Here is a 17,836-nt window from a genome sequence, read left to right as displayed (position 1 = left end):
TCCTAAATTAGTGATTAATATAGACCAGCACTTGAATGAGGCCTTAACCCTACTCATCCATACAATCACATAGGTCAAACAGCATAGCCATACACAATCAACCATAAAGAATAATCCATGGACAGGCAGTCATGTCGTCAATAAGTATAAGTCGTCATTTACCAAACAATAGAAAAAATAATAAAGACAAATAATTCAGAGGCAACGACCCAACACGAGGGCTCATCAGGAGAATACACTGGCCTATAGGGTTTCGCCACTTTAAATTCTCTACCCAGCCAAGTGTTGTGGCTACCACAGAATATCCATGGCATCCCCGTGTCAGGTATCACCACCAAAATACATGCCTATGAAAGAAAAAAAAAACAACAGCAAATGTAAAACAACCAAGTAACACCAAAACAAACTTATCCTGTTAATATATCCCTCTTTTTAGCAACAATAGGTAAACTAAGTATAATAAATTTTACCAAATCACATATATATATATATATATATATATATATATATATATATATATATATATATATATATATATATATATATATATATATATATATGTATATATATATATATATATATATATATATATATATATATATATATATATATATATATATATATATATATATGTATATATATATATATATGTGTATATATATATATATATATATATATATATATATATATATATATATATATATATATATATATATATATATATATATATATATATATATATATATATATATATATATATATATATATATATATATATATATATATATATATATATATATATATATATATATATATATATATATATATATATATATATATATATATATATATATATATATATGTATATATTTGTAAAAATATATATTTTTTTATGATAGAGTATTTTTGAAAAAAAGTGGTGCTAACCAGAAACAAAGCTGTTGAGCTAAAGCATATGAATATATTTATTGTAAATTGATCTATGGAGGAACAAGGAAGGCATTTTACCCCAGATCCTATCCCAGAACCTTATATTATCCCCAAATTTCTTATATTTTTTACACAATTAGCTGTTTTTTCGCATTTACATGAATTGTTGTCCCCTCATTTTTGTACCCTTATCTGGGTACAAGCCCAGATTCCGGGTCGCAAGCAGAGTTCCCTTCTAATATCCTTGTGGCTCCCACAAAACCGCCCTCTCAATGAAACAATTACTACAATTGATATTTAGCTAAAGATCTAAATTAGAGAAATTGGGAAAAACTAAGTTTACAATTTTTAGGTTGTTCACAACCACGATGGATAAGCTAAATGCAATTGGTGACTTCCATCCAGATTTTAGACTAGCCCTGCTACCAGCAGACACAGTTTCGGAGTGGATGCCACTGGTGAGAGCTCAGAGTTCTGAAAGCTCTATTTAGGCTCTATTATTTGCAGGGAACTAAGGTTCTTCAAAATCTCAATTTTATTGGCGGTTTTCCAATAAGTTTCTACATTAATAATGTTTCTTCCCTATTAGATAAATTTTATTGGAATCCGCTCCCCACAGAACAAATTTCAGTTTGTCTGTGTCACTTGGTGTAACTAAAATTGTTTGGGATCAAGATGATCCACCTGGGTATGTTATTTTAATTATCAAATGATTATGAAAATTAATTATATATATTTACAATATGCTGTATATTTAAACCGCCTGTACCGAGCTTACTAAATATTATGCATTGTTTCAATTGGGACAAGGAGAAATTGTGTTCCTTTCTTTTCCTTGGTCCAAACCTACCTCGAAGACTTTATTAGTCAAAGAATTTTTTTTAGTAAGGCAACTTTAACCATTTTCCAGGGTTAGGGGGAACCACTTGTCTGTGGGAAGAAAGGAGAGCTACCGAAAAAAGTGAATAAAAATATGTGATATTGAATAAATGAGATTTCGGAAAGAAAACATCTAGGCAATTTGAAGCAAAGAACATAAAATGAGTAAAACTAAAGGTTAAAAAAACAAGGTATTGGAAACAGTATGAATTGCTATATTAAGTTAGTTTTTTGTAAAAAAGAAAGATGACATTTGTTAGAAAAGGACGTTTTACGAAAAAAATATCTAGGTTGAGTGAAAGGGCGGAGATTGGAAGCTCTAGATCTTGTGACTGGGTGTCAGCTTTTTATGGTGATCCTAAATATGCATTTGTTTATTAGTAATTAGCGTAGTTATTAGAACTCAAGAAAGTTTACATAATTATAGAGAACACAAGGAATAAAACTTAATAAGGGGCGATTTCGGTGAGAACATTTTGTCAACTTTTGTTTGCATTGTAAGAGTACCCATGAGCTGACATATGAAGCCACTATGTTAAAGAATGTATCCTCTGAACGGTATGCTGGGAATTCCAGTATTTTCCCCCTGAACGGACAATTTTTTGTGTTTTATTATCAATTTTCTTTTTCAGCAGTGATTGTCTTTATCTAGTTGTCACTTTGAAATTGATTCAATATTTCACTGTTATGTTTTATAAAGTGGTCAAATTCACTGGCTTTTGGTATTCAAAATTAAGTTCAAAAAAAATATTGAAGTAAACATTTTATTTTTTTCTTATTTTACTTTCTTCACATACGAAAACAAAACACATCTTTTACAAAATGCTGCAACGCTAAGAAAAATTTTACAGTTTTGTAGACGCACGGCAGTAACAAGTAAAAATGTATATTCCATTACAAATCACAACCTAACCATAATCAACTCAAACTTCCAATCAATCTTTCTCATTTAAACAATCAACACATTATTCAACCCCCCCTCCAACCAAAAAAAAACGCAACAGCCCCAAAAATCGCCCTATACCACACTCAACAAACCCCTTCCCTGCCTCCCCCCCCCAAAAAAAATGATTTTCTTACTCTTAGTTTGAATGTTTTACTTCGGGCAAACTACTTTGATAATGTGTTACTTATTATAAACACTGAATCTAAAGGCACTAAATATTTTGGTTGTGGATAATCAAGTTCAGAACTGTCGTAATTGTTTTAAAAAAAGTGCAACGCTTCGGTATTGTTCAACAGAACTGAATGCTGGGAGTTTACATCTTAGTTTTTGGGAGTAGGCTATAGTTTTGTATTTTTTTTTTTGTAATTAAAAACTTTTTTCATTTTGTATATTTTTACTTTAATTGGCATACTTTCCCTTTTCCTATAGAAAAATATTTGTCTCTGCATTTCATTAAATAACGAAAGTAAGGAACAACATTAAAACTTAAAATGAACAGAAATTATTTCATATAGGAGGGGTTGTCCCCCTTCTCAATACCTCGCTCTTCACTCTACAGTTTTTCGGCACTTTAATAAAAATTACTTATTGTTCGAATTAAACGACCCTTGTGTTTCAGGAACCATTTTTAAAGAATTGAGATAAAATTTAAACTTCAGTGTAAAGAGCGAGACGTTGAGGAGGGGTAACTCCTTCATATACGTAATAATTTTGGTATAAAGCCAAAAATGAGTAGAAACAAATTCAAATTGTTTTCCAAGGACAATCCCCACACCTTCTCAAGACCAAAACAGAATTTGCAATTTACTGAAAACAAAACAAGTTTCAAATATTTTTACTGTTTTGAATTACGGCTATAAGGAATAAATATCAGAATATGTATATTAAACTGACAATAAAGGGTTAATTGCTTTTTTTTATATAAAATGCAAATTATATTCTGACCTTGAGAAGGCGTGGTGATTGTCAGTCATACTCGTTTAATCTTTGCTCGTTTTGATTTTGACTAGGTAATCTATTGCAATTTATGTTCGTTTTGGGTTTCATTTATTTAATAGCGATGATGTGTGTTTGTTTAATACTTTGAAGATAAGAAAAACAAACTTGTAGAATTTGACGACGCTTTTGTCCGTAAAAACGTAAACAATAAGAATTTGTTGGTTCCCAAAACCACCTATCCTTTCAAGGGAAATATTTTTTAATGCCAAATAATTTTAAGCTTTACTTCAATTATTTTTCGCCTACGTTTTTTTCTTCTTTTTTTAATTTGGCGCCCGCTAATGCCAAAAATCGAAGAATTCCATATGGAAATCTTTTCAAAACAAATGGATTTGCGGGTTTCTTTTCTAGGTTTGTAAAATACTTATTGTGTGTAAATTCCTCTTTTTCTCTTTCCTCAGCACTTCTCAACGAAACTAAGAAAAAAAAAACAGAAAAAAACTCAAAACAATTTTGCTGTTTTCAATTTTACTAAAAAAATCAAAAAAGTCATTTTTCGGAATCTAAGAGAAGGGCCAAAATATCCATTGGAATTAATTGACACCCCCCTCAAAAAAAAAATTGACGCGTCTTGTATGGTGGAAGAGAAGCGTTTTAGCTTCGCAAGATCCAAGAACTCAATACCTGGTAATTCTTCAATGAAGGGGATTTTTGACAGAGGCTTCATTTTTTGTTTGGGTGGGGGTATATCCAAAAATACATTTTACGCTAAATCCCTAAATTTTCGTGAATTGAAACCCCAGAATTACCATCCTCCCTTTTCATATACATTCTTGAAAAGGCTGAAAAAGTCTATTTTAAATATTTTGTCTAAAATTAATCCTTACGTTGAATATCCTTTTATGTCTTTTCCTTTAGTTCACAAAGAAAAACTGATACAGAACAAACATAACCACGACTAAGAAAGCACAAATGAATATAGTGACAAGTATTATCATCCATGCCTCCATGGAATACTGCTCACACTTCAATGTATTGTTTATAGAAAATATTAATCCAACAATCATGTGAGCGACTTGAGTATTACATTGAGGAGATTGAGTGACCTAAATCTTGTAAATTCATAGTGTATACTACTTCCTTTTTTCGCAAGATTGTGTTGCAAAGGAAATCTGAGCATACCATGCGCTATGAGTTCGTGGGAGTTCTCTCACTTCGTTAAGAAAAAGGAAAGTTTCAATCTAGAGAGCCACTAGGGACTTTTAAATTCACATTAATGGACATAGGCTCGACATGGAAACAATTCAACGGCAGCGTTACGTAAATAAAGCAGGCCCGTACGCAGGATTTTTTTTGGATGGCCCAGCAACAAAATAAAAAAAATTAATTGATAACTTGAATAAAAAGTTTGCGAAAATGAGGGAGAATTTAGGGATTGATTTTAGGTGGGTCTGCCTTCGTACATCACTGGAAAAAAATTTTGACAATATTTTATCAGATTTTAATTAAATTAAACCCTTCAAAAGTTAGAGGGAGAAAATTAGCCATTGAAGAAGTGCCTAAGGCAATCAATTCGTAATTTATATCCAACTCCTTTGAAATGAAAACATTGGTTTGGTGAGTTTATTATTTTTTCTGAAATGCCAGAATTTAGCCAGGCCTAAACATATTTCATTGTATATTTACAGCTGAAGCTAGCCCCCCCCCCGTGCTAATGGCGTTTGTTTTGCATTGTCGTAGAAGACAGGACGTTAGACTTTGTGTGAAATGGCAGTTTCGCCGTCTGTGAGAATACCTGACACTTCTTGCTGTATAATCAAGAAAATATCGGCATTTTTCTAATCTATAGCAGGAGATCCTCGATTTGTTTCCAGTTAAGGTTCCTTAGCTCCGATACTTTAATTGAGGCAACTTCATGCCCTGAAGTTTCAATTAGATCAACAAATTAGAAGAAAATCTTACACCAAGAATAAATACAACCGCTTTTATTTAAGCCATTTAAGCCTCCCTTATACCCTTATCCTGTAACTAGGATGTTGTAGGTAAGCTCTTTCCTTCCTTTGATATTGACTATATACCATTTTGACAACCATAATCAACTTTGTGCTTTTTGATTTAGCCCCTTATCCCCCATGGACATTCCCTTAAAATTTCAACTTAATACCCGTAGCTGTTCTTGAGAAATTAGAAATGCACCTTCTGACCTTGACACATATAGTTTTTTAATTTTGTTCAGCGTCCTCTTCACAAATCTCCGAAAGTTTCAACTTAATATCCCTAAAATTTTCTGAGATACAGCGGTTATGCCCTTTTGACAAATATCCTACCCCTGACATTCCTTGTAAATTTCAAGGTAATGCCCTTAGTTGTACCTGAGATGTTGCAGATACATCTTTTTGACTTCCTGAGTATATATATATATATATATATATATATAACCAAAAGATTAAACTTAAACTTAATATCCATTGCCGTTCCTTAGATATTACAAATACACCCTTTTGAAAACCTGGATGCAAATAGTGTCTTCTGATCTAGTTCAACATCCCCAACAAATTTGTCCTGAAAGTTGCAACGTAATACCGTTTCCTATCCCTGAGATATTGCAACGATGCCATTTTTACAATTTGGATACACACTGTGTCAAGTGATTTAATTTTACATCCCCTCAAACTTTCCTTGAAAGTTTCAATCTAATGTCTTATGCTGTTTCTGGGATACTGTATTTATGCCATTTTACGTTGTGAAGTACATAAATATATACCGAAATTTTCATCTTAATTTTGTCAGAAGTTCCTGGAACATTGTAGGCACGCCATTCCAAAAAGCTGAATACATATGGTGATTTTTGACTTAGCTTATCATCTCCGACGACATAACTTGAAAGCTCCGACTAAGTACCCTCAGTCACTCCTTACATTTTGCAGATGTGCCCTTTTGACAACTAGAACGTGCATAGTGCCATTTGATTTAGTTCAAATTTCCCTTTAACTTTCCCTGAAATTTTTGACTTAAACCCTTAGCCGTTCCTGAAGTATTGCACACACAGCTTTCTTGCAACCTGGATGCCTTTAATTTTATATTATTTAGTTGAATATCCCCTTAACTTGCAATGTAAGTTTCAACTTAATACCCTTAGCTGCTCCTGGTTTATTGCATATGTACTATTTTGACAACCATGAAGTTAATTTCTATTGATTTAGTTTGATATCCCCTCGGTAGTCCCTGAAATTTTCATCTCACTATCCTTAGCTACTCCTGAGATATTGTAAATGCAGCTCTTTTATGACATTGATGCATGTAAAATCTTTTGATTGAGTTATATTTCTCCCCAGCATTCCCCCGGCATTCAACACCCTTACCCGTTCCTGAAGTATTGCAAATTCGTTCTTTTGACCACCTGGATGCACATAGTTTCTTTCGATTTAGTTCGACATCCACCCCAACCTTCACTGAAAGTTTCAACTTAATATCCTTAGCTTCTCCTAAATTTGTACATACATAGCATTTTACAACAATGATGCCTTTAGTGTCTTTTGATTTACACATAATGACTCATGATTTAGTTCAAACCCTCCTTAGCCTTCCTTAAGAATTTCAACCTAGTGTAATTAGCTGAAATGTTGCAGATACAACCTTTTGACAAACTGGAAGCACATAGTACTTTTTGATTTATCTCAAAATCCTCTTAACATGCTCTGAAAGTTTCAAGTAAATGCTATTAATTCCTGATATTTTACAGATGCACTCTTTGGGCCACTTGGATGCACATAATGTCTTTTCATTCATTTTTACATCCCCTCCCCAGCATTCCTTGAGACTTTCAACTTGATACATTAAGCTATTCCTGTAATATTGTTGATAAAAAAAATTTACAACCTGGATGCACATCAGGTCTTTTGATTTAGCTGAAAATCCCCCTCAATATTCCCTGAAAGTTTCTGCTTAATGCCCTCTGTCGTTCCTGAAATATTTTAGAGACGTCTCTTTTACAACATGGATGCACACAGTGTCTTTTGATCTAGTTTAATAGTCCCTAAACACATAAAAGTTAGAAATTTATACCTTCGGCCATTTCTGAGATATTACAGATACGCCCTTTCGAAAACCGGGATGCACAAAATATCAGTTGATTTAGTTTCTCCCATTCCCAACAATCCTTAAAAGTGTCATGTTAAAACCCTTAGCCACTCCTGAGGTATTGCAGACACGTCCTTTTGACCACGTGGATGCATATAGCGTCTTTTTATTAGGTCAGCACCCCCCTCAACATGCCCAGAAAACTTCTACTTGATATCTTTAGGCGTTCCTGAGATATTGCAGGTACACCCTTTTAACAGCCTTGATGCACATAGTGTTTTTTGACTCATTGTCTCTAAGGACATATCTGAAAATTTCTAATGTAATACCCTTTGACTTTCCAGAGATATTGCAGATACGCCTTATCAAGAATCTTGATGCGCGTAGTGTTTTTTAATGTAGTTCAACACACCCCACCCCTTCAAGATACTATGAAAATTTCAACTTAATACCTTGAATAATTGCTTAGAATTTGCAGATATGTCGTTTTGAAAGTCGGGATGCACATAGTGTCCTTCAACTTACTTCAACATACCCTGAAAGTCTCCTTTAATAGCCTTAGCTACTTCTGCGATATTTCAGATACGCAGTGATGAAAATATGGATGTACCTAGCGTCCTTCTATTTAGTTCAACATCCCCTCAACAAGCACTAAATTTGCAACATAATACCCTTAGCCATTCCTTACATTTTACTGATTTGCTTTTGACAAACTGGATGCATATGGTGTCTTTTTTCTGTTCTACATCCCCCTCAACATTCCCTGAAAGTTTCCACTTAATACCTTATCCATAAATAACGACGAAGACCACACTGCCTTTCCATCACAAACACCAAAAACAAGAAGAATAATAGGGAATTTCTTAAGACAGTGGGAAACAGATTAGAATGAATATTTCGGCCCTATGTCCAAGGGCCGTCCTCAGCAATACAAATAAAAAAAACAACTTACAAGAGGGTAAAATCAATAAAACTAAAATGAACAATTTTTCAAAACAGTCCCAGCATCCTTTCCTCAGCGAAGTTCAACCAGGGCTGATAAATAAATTTTTATGAAACGAGGCAATTCATTGAAATGAAATGAAATGATTTAAAAACACGTTTTTAATGTCAGCTTAGCTTTTTTCGCTGCTGATCTTATAGGTCCATTATTATAACTAAAGCAGATAAAAGCATTTCTTTGGTTGTCCTGGATACGAAAGATTACGACACAAAAATTTATGCACACCTAAATGACAAAACTACATATAAAACTATGACCCACGATCATACTGATCAGTTTGCTAACAAAATTATAAGAGAATTATAAGATCTAAAATAAAATGGTAAGATTACTCCACAAATATATAATAAACTTTTCCCCTGAGGCAGCTTTTGTCCAAAATTTTATGGTGTACCAAAATTACATAAGCAAGGCATTCCTTTAAGGCCAATTGTAGCTTTTACGAAAGCCCCCGCCTCCAACATTGGAAAATGGTTATGTACAGCCTTCAAACCTTTGCTTTTTTCTCAAAAATCTTATATATGCAATTCGGTTGATTTAGTTGAAAAACTCAAAAACGTAAATATTTCAAAAAATACAATTAGCAGTAGCTTTGACATTGTGTCTATGTATACAAATATTAATGTAGCAGAGATGTAGTCCGAGAAATTATTATAAAATAAAATAAATGAAAATTATGACTTATTAGAAGTTTTAGCAACAAGATTAGATTGCGATGTTTTAATGATCTTGGTTAAACTTTGTAACAAGTATTCAATGTGTTTCCAATTCTGTAATTCTTTCTACCAACGAATAAATGGGTTACCCATGGGTGCGCCTCTCTCCGGGTTACTGGCGAATATTTATGTAGAACATATTGAAAATTGGGCATTAAATTCATATTTTTTTAAACATATCTTTTGGGGACGTTACATGGATGACGAAATTTCACTTTGGAACTATGGGGAAAATGAACTTAGGGGTTTTTTAGATCACCTTAAAACATATGATAGGAATTTACAGTTTACTTTAGAGATTGAAATTGCAAATAAAATCTCATTCCTAGATGTTCCAATCATTCGTAACTTAGATGAACTCAATTTTACTATTTACAGAAAACCAACACAAAACAATAGATATTTACATTTTGAATCAAACCACCCCCCATAAGTTAAAAGATGTGTCGTAATATTTTTCGTCGATCGTGCCCTAGACCTTTGTTCTGATTCCTACATCACAGCTGAACTAGACTTTATCAGGGACAAACTTTTTGGAACTGGGTATCCTCTTTTATTTATTAATAATACAATTAACCGTAGAGTGAAAAGACACTCCCATAAATTCAACGATAATTTACCATGTGAGAATCCCGAAAAGTCCCAAAACATAATTCACCTCCCATATATCCCAAACATCACTAGAAATCTTAAAAAAGTACGCACACAAAGGAATCTGTATGTTGTATTTACCAATAACTTGAAAATCATAAATCTCCTAAATTCTGGTACAGATAAGACTCCAGTTACTCGCCAAAGAGGTGTCTATCAAATATCAAGTGACTGTGGCAAATTCTATGTAGGGAGAACCCATCAGAATTTCGAGAAACGCCTACAGCAGAATAAAGATGATATTACCATAGCTCTAAATTCGTATATTGCTTCTGTTTCTTTTGATTCTGCTTTAAGCAGCCATATTTTCGAAAATCCTAGCCACAAAATACTTTTTGAAGAATCCGCCATTATTAGTAATGATCTGCATAAAGCAAGTAGTTCGAGAAGCAATTGAAATCAGACTTAAGATTAATAATATTTCCTTAAATAGGGATTTAGGAGAATATTCACTGAATGCTCTATGCACAAATTTATTAAAAATGACCTTACGAAATATTATAAAAATCCAATAGATATTACCACAGAACCTGTCACAAATAGACCTATAAGACCAGCAGCAAAAAAGCATTAAAAACGTGCTGCCTCGTTTCATAACAATTTATTTATCAGTCCTGGTTGAACGTCGCTGAGGTAAGGATGCTGGGACTGTTTTGAAAAACTGGTCATTTTAGTTTTATTGATTTTATCCTCTTGTAAGTTGTTTTTTCTTATTTGTATAGCTGAGGATGGCCCTTGGACATAGGGCCAAAATATTCATTCTAATTTGTTTCCCACTGTCTTAAGAAATTCCCTATTGTTCTTCTTGTTTTTGGTATTTGTTAATACCTTATCCATTTGTGCAATATTGTTGAAACACCATTTTGAAAATATAGATGCGTGAAATGTCTTTTGATTTAGTGCAAAGTCCCCTTCGGCATGCCCTTAAAGTTTTAACTTGATACCCTAAGTCGTTTGTGAGATATCTTTAGGGCAACAAAGTTTCTTTGCTTTAGTTGTCTAGGTTCCTAGCGTCTTTTCGTTCAGTTTCGAATCCCAACATGCCCTGAAAGTTTCAACTTAATATCCTCAGCCGTTCATTAGATTTTCTGATACGCTCTTTTGACGATCTGCTTGCACATGGTATTTTTTGGTTTAGTTCTATATCCCCCTCATAGTTGCCTGAAAGTCTCACCTTAAAACTCTTAGACTTTTTGAAACCCTATGATCAAACATATTGCTTTTCTCAATTGCAACACTTCTATGTAAACAATAGACAACTTGTATAAATTACAGCCCTTACCCCAGGGACTAATGGGTTCATTTCTTCCTGATGGGCGTAGTTATTGGACATTTTGACAATTTTGAATAAAATGGCTGACTCAAAATTTGGTCAGATGTCTTTATGGACGGATAGGGGATAATCAGAAAAAAAGGACACGAGGGGGAGCTGTATACCCTCTAATCTCTTAACTATTAAAAATGCCACTAAAAATTTTAATTTTCAATTGAATGAGCCCCCTCCGAAGTTTCTACAACAGCTCCTTCTGTGCGAAGTGGCCTGGAGAACAAAAACAATACCTAATGTTTTCGCTATTAGGAAGAGTTATCGCGCAGCCTCGATGGATTTCCTTTTTCTCAACGAAATGATTTTCCAAAATCCCTCTTTTTCTTGTAGATTTGGCTCAGATTTAATATGGAAATATTTACTGATTTACGTAGTTCGCTCATCTTTAATACAAAAAAATGTTTACTGATTTATGAAGTTAGCTCAAAATGAAAAAAAACTCGGTTTTTTTAACCGAAAGTAAGGAGCAACATTAAAACTCAAAGATAGCAGGAATTACTCTGTATATGAAGGGGTTGCCCCTCCTCAATACCATGCTCTTTATGCTAAAGCTTTTAGCACTTTTGAAGCATCCTGCTCTAATTAAACGACCTCTAATTAAACCTGCTCTAATCCTGCTCTAATTAAACGGTTCTAATTAAACCTGCTCTAATCCTGCTCTAATTAAACGGTGTTTCAGTAGCTATTATTGCAAAATTGGAACAAAAAGTCAAACTTTAGCGTAAGAAAAAGGCATTTAGGAGGGGGTGACCCCTTTATATAAGGAATAATTTCTGTTCTTTTTTAGTTTTAATGTTGCTCCCTACTTTCAGTTTAAAAAACTTGTTTGGGCTAATTTTACAACTTACAGGCCTCTCCCCACAGCACTTCAAAAGGACTCTAGAACGTTTAATTCCCGCTCGAACAAACCATTTCCCGACCTGTTAGGACCATTACTTCAAAATGATCACCTCTGAAAAAAAAAACAAAAAAAAAACAAATAAACACATTTGTGATCCTTTTTCTGGCAAAAAATAGAAAATTCCAAATTTTTGTATATAGGAGCTTGAAACTTCTACAGCGAGGTTTTCTGATACTCTGAATCTGATGGTGTTATTTTCATTAAGATTCCTTGGTTTTTAGGTACTGTTTCCTCCCTAGATAAAAAATCATTCAAAATTTTGAATTTAATCAATCCTATGTATTTGGAATAAGTATAATAAGCTGATTTTATTAATGTATCTATTGATATCAAATTTCGTTTTGTAGAGTTTCGGTCACTATTGAGGCGAGTCGCTCGTTGCCTACTATTCGTTACCATTGATTGCCTATTGATTCGTTACCACTGTTTGATGAAAATGCCGAACTAACACTAATACGAATTTGTCGTCAAACATCAAAAAGCTTTATGTTAATAAGCAAGTGTTAATTTGAAATGTTAAGAAAATACACAGTTGGTTCTTTTTAAGAAAGAACAAAATAAACGAGGGTGATTTTCAGGGAGTAAATAAAACAAAGATAAAGCAGATATTTCGGCCAATAAGCAGGCCGAAAGACTTCCGATAAGCAGTCCTCAGTGTCAAAGAAAAACTCATATTTTGAAGTAGTCATCACAGATGGAATACAATATAGTGACGAGCATTGTCATCGCTGTCTCTGCGTATTATGTTTTTATTTTGAGGCATGTTTATAAGGTATGTTTTTACGGTAAGATCTCAAGATCAGGACATAATTAGCACTTCACTGAAAAAAAAACAATTAACGAATGAATAGGGATTGTTTGTTTCATATAAATAATATAATAATAAATTATAAAAGTTTCTGTTCGTTTTAAGCTTTAATATTGCTCATTACTTTCAGCTGAAAAGAGTGATTTTCGTTTAATTACTACATAAATTTGTTACTTCTCGTTTGAATCTCGCTCTTTACTTATCTTGGAAAATTTCTTTTCTTGGAGAGTCATTTTAATCAAATCCATTTTATCACTTCATATTTTTTTAATTGGTTTTCAATCGGTATATTATTGTGAAAATTTGTTTAAGTCAGAGACCTCTTATGTTTTGGAAAAATAAGTTAAAAAGGGGGACGAGCAGAGTCGAACCATGGACCGCCTGCACACTTAACAAACGCTCTACCGCTGAGCTCTATCCCCTCAATAATGATGTTGTAAAATTGTATTTATTCTACAAAAATAAAATTTGTAGAAAAACGAATAAAGTCGGACGCCTAAACATTTATTCTTTAAATAAAGTTGAAATTCCTGAGACATCCTTTTAACAGTCATAGTAAGTAAGCTAAATCACTTTCTTTTGAGAAAGTTACGACACAATCATAGATAGTAGAATAGCTTCGAAGTATGACTTTTGTTACTGAGCTATCAATGATGTACATGGCCCGGAGGCTTCTTAATTTGAATCTATAATGTATCAGTCTATAATTTAAACCATATATATATATATATATATATATATATATATATATATATATATATATATATATATATATAATCTCGCTTGGAGCTGCTGGTTTTCAGTTAAATCATAATTAAAATGTCTGATAGCCCTAGTGAGCCTTTCAGTCTTCTATACACAAAAGTTGGAAAAATTGTTTTCTTCTTGAGAAAGGTAGCAAGGAAGAATTTTGCTTCATTTATGGAGGTGGTATCGTATTTGAGTAAAAGTTACAGAATCGGGAGATAACAATTGAAGAATGGCAACAAGTATACTCCCTCCTAAATCTGTAAAATACACTCCCCCTACCCCCACCAGCATTTTTATGAATTGACGTGACTGATCCTAGATTTCCTTAAGCATTTTAACAGCACTTCTTTTTTTGTAGGATTAAGGTGCAAAGGGCTATGAAGCCCTTATTGTTCACAGGAGCGCTCACACAAGCTAAACTGACATGCTTCTTCATTCTATTGTAACTTTGCTTTGTCTTCTAACTGTTTGATGTCCTTGTGCAACATTTTCGTTTGCAATTCACTCCGATTTTTGCTGTTTCTTGTTCTACACCTTTTTTGCTTAGCTGTTCAGAACAGTTTGTCATCTTGTGTAATTTTTCGTGTGTAATAAATACTAAAGACTAAACATCTAAAGATAAACTACTAAAGACTGTACTTGGGGGAAAATGAGGCTAATTTATTATCTGAAATTTCAAATTTACCAATGACCTATATGAATTTTACCAATGACCTATCTAGATCGCTTCTTTCTGGCCAGAAAATCCAAGGGTACCAATAAAAAAGACAAAAAAAAAGAAACTTGAACCCTTTTTCAAAAAAAGATATATACATGCACAGTTGCTCCTTGAGAGAGAGTAAGTAAGGGCCAAATAAGCTTATTCTTAATTTTGTCGATGCAGCACGTACTGACATGTAGCAAACTCATCCGTGTATGCCCCACATGTAAGTAAAGCCTACCTCTAATTTTTATAACACTTAGTGGCTAATTAGGAGCGGAAAACAATCCATTTCGCCAGCTCCCCTTTTAAAATAGTCGAGGGGAAAGAATGGAATTTTCATTTTCCACGTATTTTAAGCGGAGAAAATTTTTTTTATTAAACCCTTCTTAGGTGCTTAATATAATTTGTGCTGATGAATGCGTTTCCATAGGTTTTCATTCTTCAATGAACACAGCCATTGAGACAGCACACACTCATCATCATGCGGTCCCTGTCACAAAAAGGGCAGTAACAATCACCACAATATTGCTTTGTCTTAATATGTTATCATAGTGATTCCATTGGCTTGCAAGCTTTACAAGCTTTATATGCTCTACTTCACTCAGAGCCCTCAGAGCAGAGACCCTTCATCCTCTTCAATCCTCTGCCAATGGTTTCTCCATCAGTAACCAAATGCTGAGGCAATCTACGACAATAACACCCGAGAACCAGCTTGTGCACCTCAAAAACAAAACACTGAGACGTGTATCAATAGCAACGATTAAGAACTACCTCCCGCAGGGGACAAGAGGATTCTTTTCGCTTATCAAACGCTAATGGTCCTTCCTCGTTTTCACCTGCGGAAACCTTGTTACGAATTTTACTACCTCTAAAGGATCAAGTTTGAACAGCTTTCAATCACCCAGTATTTTACCGACTCATTTTTTACCCAGTGGTGAAAAACATTGGAGAGGAGGGGGGTGTCTCCCCCATATCCGACGGCCGAATAAGGGGGGTGTCTCCCCCATATCCGACGGCCGAATAAGGGGAAATCAGGGGAATCAGGTGAAATGGTGTTTTTTTATTATTCATTTGCTGTCAAATCTAGTAGAAACTTGAGGTAGAAATTAGGGGTCATTCGTTGTCTTTTAGGGTCATGCGTCATAGCTACCAAATTCGACGTGACACCCCTTTGAAAAATAACTCGATATGGTTAATTTATTGTTTAGATTTTACAATTAGAAAAGCAAAAAATTCCCGTAAAAGAACAATCTATTTTTAAAGCTATGGAGTAACTTCACGAAAATATCAGAAGGGGAGGATGTATATTCCAAAATATGAGTGAAGGAGGGATTTTGTTTTTATTGATTTTGTTTCGAGAATCCAAATGAGAATCCAAAATAGGGTTGTTTTCAAAATATAAATAGTAAGCCAAACTAGGGATTACTTATAGAAAAACAGAAGAGATTTAGAATTTGCTCTTCTTTTCCAACAAAAAACACTATGTCAATAAAAACGAACAAAGATTAATTTATAGAAACTTTTACAAAAATAGTGTCAGGATATGAGAAAGACAATCTCAAAACTGTGTAACTTATAATGAATTAATAAATGAATTTAAAAATTTAAATTCATTTTATTTTAAATTTATAAATGAATTTTATGCCGTTACTTCTGAGCAACTCGAACTTCAGTCTTCCATCTCTGGAGAAGACCCCTGTAGCCACCGTGCTGTGCTGTTTGTTCGACAATAGTAAACTATTTTTAGGTTTCATGATACTGTATATCTTGACAATACCCAAGTAGACCCAGCGGTAGGTGTGATAAATTAAGGACATTACTCAAAACTCACATATTATTTTTAGTAAGGTGTTGAAAAATTCACTTTTCATGAAACAAATACTTAACCAATTTATATATATATATATATATATATATATATATATATATATATATATATATATATATATATATATATATATATATATATATATATATATATATATATATATATATATATATATACATGTTTTTAATACTATAAACCAATTTGTAATTAAAAAACTACGAAAATTTCATAAGCTAATTAGGCATTGTGTCTGAACTAAGCATTCCTCGACAGTTATTTGAAGCAAATCTATTTTTCACTTTTTATTGGTTTTGAAAGTGTATTTTATTGTAAAAATGTGGTTCCAGTCAGAGACCTTTACAGCTTGGAGCAATAAATAAAAAAAGGATACGGGCAAAGTCAAACCGCAGACCTCCTGGACACACAACAGACGCCCAACCGCTGAGTTATATCTCCTTAGTAATATAGTTGCTAAATTGTGCTCATGTGACACATGAGTAGCCCATGTGACACACAGTTGCGCGGAGTCGTATCTTGCCCATAGAAGGATTTCAACACGCATCTTTAGACTAGGCGTTACTCTCCAGCGCTCCCACAGCCAATCAGCGCGGAAAGATCTTGGCTCTATTCTGGGAGTGAAAACAGAAATTTATGTGGTAACCTCTAATTTCTGTGTGTCTATATAGGCTGTGGTGTCTGGTTTTGACGCAGCACCAATTAATGTCGCGACGATAGCTATGTGTTGCTTTTGAAAAATGCTTTCGCAACTGTGTGTCCATATAGGCTGTGATTGTGCTTGTCATACAAAGTTCTATAAAAACGAAATAAGTCGGACGTCTAGACACTTATTATTCGAATAAAGTCGAGTTTGTAGCTAGTGCTATGCAAACTTCTAGACAGTGACTTATTGAAGAAATAAAGGGAAAATAAAGAAATAGTGCATAACCACTTATAAGTCGAAGCAGATTATTAAAATCAAAGAAGAAGCATAAATTTTAGATAAAGGAAATATCAGTTTCAACATGTTAAAAAATATTGAAATTTTGTTGTTTTTTTCAGCATTTTGGAATACAGCCTAAAGGCCTTGGGAGACTGCAACGCCAAAATTACTGATGCCAAAAACTTTTAATATGGTCTTTCTAGGAAATACACGGAATAAAAGTAATGATATTAGTCATAAATACTAATTAGAAAGTCAACAGTTTTCAATCATTTTAACAATCACAGTAAATCATATAAGCTAAATAACTACCTGTTGCGAAAGTTCCGACACAAAGTTAGGATCGTAGACAGTAAAATAGCTTTGAGACACGACTTTTGCTACTGAGCTTCCAATGAAGTACGCGGCCTTAAAAAACTTCCTAATGTGTATCTA

The 17,836-nt window shown here is 33.5% G+C and overlaps 1 long non-coding RNA gene across 1 annotated transcript in view; it reads left to right on the top strand.

The window, feature by feature from the left end:
- Positions 1–1,502, top strand: part of LOC136038236 (uncharacterized) — a 73,026-nt gene extending 71,524 nt beyond the window's left edge. The window contains exon 4 of the long non-coding RNA XR_010620158.1: positions 1,283–1,502. This is a non-coding gene — a long non-coding RNA (uncharacterized LOC136038236). The remainder of the gene's footprint in view (positions 1–1,282) is intronic.
- The last annotated feature ends 16,334 nt before the right edge of the window (positions 1,503–17,836 follow it).

The sequence above is a fragment of the Artemia franciscana genome, chromosome 17 (genome assembly GCF_032884065.1).
Source record: "Artemia franciscana chromosome 17, ASM3288406v1, whole genome shotgun sequence".
NCBI lineage: Eukaryota > Metazoa > Arthropoda > Branchiopoda > Anostraca > Artemiidae > Artemia > Artemia franciscana.
The sequence above is the reverse complement of the archived record's forward strand: the minus strand, read 5'-3'. Positions and strand labels throughout refer to the sequence as shown.